Source organism: Austrofundulus limnaeus, unplaced genomic scaffold (genome assembly GCF_001266775.1).
Source record: "Austrofundulus limnaeus strain Quisiro unplaced genomic scaffold, Austrofundulus_limnaeus-1.0 Scaffold79, whole genome shotgun sequence".
In the NCBI taxonomy this organism is placed as follows: domain Eukaryota; kingdom Metazoa; phylum Chordata; class Actinopteri; order Cyprinodontiformes; family Rivulidae; genus Austrofundulus; species Austrofundulus limnaeus.
The window spans coordinates 2,037,651-2,042,953 of NW_013952481.1; the positions used below are offsets into that span (position 1 = coordinate 2,037,651).

The window sequence follows — 5,303 nt, forward strand, 5'->3', positions numbered from 1 at the left end:
ACACACACACACACACACACACACACACACACACACACACACACACACACACACACACACACACATCCTCAAACACTCCTCCTCCTCCTCACCTTCCTCTCTCCTTTCTTCTCCACAGGAGAGAAGAATCTTCCCTCTGACTGCTGCTCTCAGACTCTTCCAGGACTGAGAACTACTCGGTGTTGCAGCGAGCTGCTTCCCAGCAGCAGCGCACTGATCGCCCCATCCTTCCACTGACACGCACGGAAGCAGCTCACGAGACAGCACGCATCTGTCCAAAAAAAAAAAAAAAAAAAAAACCCTCCCAGAAAACTATGTTTCTCTCATAAAACCCCACTGTCTCTTTTTAATTTACTTATTTTTTGGAAAGATGTAAACATGTGATGCCAGCACAGTCCTGTCCATGAGCATCATTTCTCCCCGGTCCTGACCAGCTCAACCAAAGACGCGTAAAGTGCGCGTGATTTCCAAACAGATGCCAAAGAGGCAGAACAGCAGCGTTTTATTTAAAAACAAATAATCTTTAATATAAGTAATTAAGAAATAAAGGCACAAGCTACTCACCCTGCAGAGTAAAAGAGCTGGAGATGCTTAATGAAGCCTCTCTCCTAAAAAATCTGCTTTTTTTGTTTCTTTCCCTGAAATCGTTCTGCTCCTGTGTTTCCCCTCGCTCTGCTCCTCCTCTGTCACTCCTCTCTCCTTTACTCCGCTGCTCTTTCAGCACTGCGGAGAATCGCTTGTAGTTTGTTCAGAAGGAGGTGGGACTGGTGTGTCCGTGCGCGCGCGCGCGGATGTGTGAGTGTGTGTGTGTGGAGTATGGGGGGTGAAAGTGATGCAGGCTTGAGGGAGAAAGAGAGGCTCACGCGCACATGGTGTGAGAGCACGCTGCTGCCTGGAATCGAGGACACGTCCAGCAGACTAACAGCGTGACTGATTCCGACCAACAGCAACGATTACAGACGTGTAACTCATTAATGAACAATGCACACAAACATGACTCTGATGTGGCTCAGCCTCAGTCTTTTCCACACAGCATCACGGGAAAATGATTGACAGTGCAGGGGCGTGACTGAGGGTGGGCTTGGTGGAGCCTGGACCCACCCAACCAAAAAGCTGAGTTTATTTTCTCTCTCCTTTTTTTGGCTCTTATTGTTTAACAATTACCTAAAAAACACTAAAACAATTGATATTACTAAATAATTTAAAATGCTGTTTTGTAAATCAGTTTGGGAGCTATGTATACATTTATTTAACCAGCTACAGTATTATCAGTTTTGCAGTCCACCCACATCTGGTTAGAATCACCTGAAAATATGTTGTAGTATACACCATTACAAGAAGACAAATATATAAACATGCATTTTAAATTGTTTTATTTATTTTTCAAACCATTCAGGTCAAATCTTCTAAAAAATGCGCATAAAGTTCTCAAAATGTGCTGCAACGTAAGAGTTTTTGCTGTTTAGCAATGTTTTCAAACGGAAATAAWAATGATGTGCACGTGTTGCCAAGTGTTTGTCTGCTCTGCCTCCGTAAACTTTTTCATGGCTGACTGGCTCCTTTGGCCTCTGGCGACCCCACAGACTGGTGCAGAGGGCCGTGACTCATTGTGTTTGTACATGCATATAGAAAAATAAAATAAAAAATATTACACCTGATCAAATTACGCACATGCAAATGCATGCTTACTCTTTGCTTCATATATCAGGTGAGTTTTTGTTTTAAATAAACACAACATTATGGATGATTTGAGAAACACCGGTGCAAACTGACATAACACGTTTTCTCTTATTTATGCTTCCTGCAACAATAAACTGATGTGTCCAACAACAAAGTCTGTTTTATAAAGTCTGTAGGATGTCATCATCTTTTAGTGCAACAAACCTGCTCTGACCTGACAAGTGCTGTGTGGTCTCCATAGGGGGCAGACTCAGTGATAATCCCACCATGTTTACCACTGGTTCACATGTTTGTGCTTTCAGCTGGATCAGCTCTAAAATAGGTCGACCCCCCTTCAGGTGGGCTCCTATCTTTCTACCTCTATAATATCATATCCAAAAGGGGATACTGTAGTTTTTTACCCCTGAAAATATCTGTAGACTGCGAGGAAATAGTTTGTCAGCGTTCCAGGCTGTAAAAATCATCCTGGAGTAGATTTAAACAGGGGCGGTTCAAGGGATGGGGCCACAGGGGTATAGGCCCCATCTGAAATCAGATTGGCACCCTGAAGTGCCCCTGTCCTTTCACTCGAACAATGATGGTGRCTGCAGTTCCACCTCCAACCACTAGTGGCGCCAATGAATCAAATATTAAAGTCCAACATGAAGCAAGCTTACAGGTCTTTTTCAATTTAAACAATTGCAGAAAAAAAATACTGACAATGATGGCTAGATTTTCTTACATGCTGTGTGTTTGAGATTATTTTATTTATATACAGTTAAAAATCATGTAAAATTGATAAGGATAATTTACTGTGCAAGTTTTTACAAGTGTTTGAACACGTGTGACTGATTAAATGTATATACCTTACAAAAACTGGGCATTTTTGTGCAAGCATGTTGAACAAATACTTTGCCCCTCTATGAATATTGGCTCCTTACACTGAAAAATCCTAGATCCACCACTGGATTTAAATGAAAGTTCAAAGTTTACATTTCCAGTAAAACTTGTCTCGGTAGAGATGGTTTCTGAAATGGAACCCAGAACAGCTGAGAATCACCACGTYTGCTGCCATTTCTGGTGTAATATGCAGCCTGCAATCACAAACACAGTAATAGCAAGAGAGCACATGGCCTAGATAACTGGTTCTTCCAGAGTCAGGCCAACTGGTCCGGAGTCAAAATGCCTTCTGCTTCTGAACAGAACAGGGGGGTGGGGGTGGGGTGGGGTTGCATCCATCACACTTTGATGAACTTCTGCATCTCCACAGCTGTTTAAAATTTAAAGCAAAAACTGTCAAACGCGTAATGAGGTATAAATACKTGTACAGTAAAGGACTGGAAAGAAAATACAGTCACTGCACTCAGACGGGTGACTGACTGGATGTGGTTAGTTAGGCCTCAGCTCCAATAATTAGTTTCGTTTTTTTTAAATGGAAAAAGATACAATCCTTTTACAGAGAAGCAGAAATTCCACCCAAACACATGCAAATATAGAGTATTCATGCCATACCAGTAATTATATTATTGACATATTTATATTCCGATTTCTTCTAACAAGGTCAGTAGAAAGCCAACCATGTAAAAAAAAGAGAAAGGTAGGGATTTTTACAGTAATCTGCTACATCAGTGTTTCATCATCAAAATCAGTTTGTAAAGAAATTTAGTTAAAAAACACTTTTCATTTAAAATATGAGGTTGGTTTGAATAGTAGATGCAAAAGCATCTAAAATCTGTTCTGTAAAATATTTATGTTATTATGGGGCGACAAGTGTAAAATGAACTGTTAAAAAATCACTAACATATCTTTCATTATTTRGCTCAACTGAAATTTGAACAACCAACATTTTGTTGTTATACAAACGTACATTTTAGTGTTAGAAGCGTTAGCAGAAGTTAGCGTCAGATATCATCCTGCAACAAACAACAATGGCCGTTGCTAGCCACTGCTAATTATCACTAACATTGCTGTTTGAACAGCAGAATAATGTTTCTCAAGTTGGAAATAGGCGCATAAGGACTTCATTGTGCTGCATTCCACCAGAAGTCCAGAACTTATGATTAATTTTTAATGCTCAAGGACTAAAAAGCTGCATTAAGTTTAGACCTTGTGGATTTATAAAGGTGTTTTATTCATCTCTGTGCAGCAAACACACATTATTAGATTTACCTGTTTTTTATGCATCGAAAAACAAAAATATATTTTAAATTTGACCACAACGGTAAAATAATCACAACAATTATCAAAACAAACACTTACATCAAGTCTACAGGACATGAACCGCCTCATTGGATAGAAAGGTTCAGGAGGCAGAGTGGGCGCCTCGGCAGCAGCAGCCCTGTCAGCACTGAGCACAAACTTCTGCTTAACACAGCACATAAAAAATCTCCCAGTGGACATGGAAACCTACTCCCTCTGCCTGAGGCATCCTTTAAAGAGCTCCACTGTGGGGTAATTGAAGTAAAACTCTCTTGGCACCAAGATGCTAAAGGGATAACAGGGCACCGATCCACAAATGCACACTGTCGCTTTCCTCTTTCACACCGAGCCGCCATTTAATATATGTGGTTTATTTTTAGCTCTTAAGCTTCAAGAGATGGAAAAAAATAGTCTAATAAAAGTAGGTTGGATCTACAATACATCAGTTGCACAATTTAATTTAATAAGAGCTAAAATATAAGTGTTGGCATAGTGGGAGGTGATGTAAGAGAAGCTGCACCGTGTGCTGAGTCCTTAAAGATTGTCTTTCTCCTTCCCTCCTTGTGCTTGTTTTATTCCTCTGGGATCCCTCCTGCCCCCCACTCTTCCTTGCCCCTCGCTCTATTTATAGCTCCCTGTCAGGGAAATCCAATTCACGAGCAGAGCTAAAAATAGTCGGCTCCACGTTGATCACGTGAGCAGAAATGTTGAAAGAAGGGGTTTCTTCACCGGTGGACTGCAGAGACGTGTGCTGCAGTAAAGGCGGGTGAAGAGAGGTTTTAGCTGCACTAAAAGAAAGTAAATCATTGCAGGAAAGGGTTGAAATTCTGAAAACATAAAAATGGACAAGACAGAGATAAGATGGGTTTAAAACATTTATTTTATTTCTTTGTTTTAAACATTAAGCAGATTTTGTTACAAACTTCAGGGTGATGATGCATGAGAACATGCTGGTGAAGACAGACACATGGGTTAGCTGATGAATAAATACATATCATAAAGTCTACAGAAAGAATAATAGATAAAAATTAATTTCTATATTTGAATTTGAGCCCATTTGTCCCATTTATTACATCTTTTGTTCAAGGTTTAGGTTCCCGAGTTAAAAAAGAAAACCAGAGTTGTAAAGTAACTAAGTACAAATGGGTGTGCAACAATACATGTACACATACCGAACCGCATCCAACAGCGCTTTAAGTTCAATACACACTTGTATGGAACAATACAGATTTTTAAAATTAATTTTATCAACTTGTCTTCTGAAGATGCTCTGTGTTGAAGGATCAGTGGATCTGTGTTCCACTACTCCACCTAGGCTGTATTGTCGAGAGCAGGTCCACTGAGAAACTTGCTGTTTCATCCATCCATCCATTTTCTTCCGCCTATCCGGGGTCGGGTCGCGGGGGCAGCAGCTTCAGAAGGGAGGCCCAGACCTCCCTTTCCCC

At 40.6% G+C, this 5,303-nt stretch overlaps 1 protein-coding gene across 1 annotated transcript in view; it reads right to left on the reverse strand.

Annotated features, from left to right (window-relative positions):
- Nucleotides 1-696, reverse strand: part of cacng7a (calcium channel, voltage-dependent, gamma subunit 7a) — a gene marked incomplete in the record, with an annotated part of 21,941 nt that extends 21,245 nt beyond the window's left edge. The window contains 1 exon segment of the mRNA XM_014011357.1: nt 565-696.
- Between the last annotated feature and the right edge of the window lie 4,607 nt (nt 697-5,303).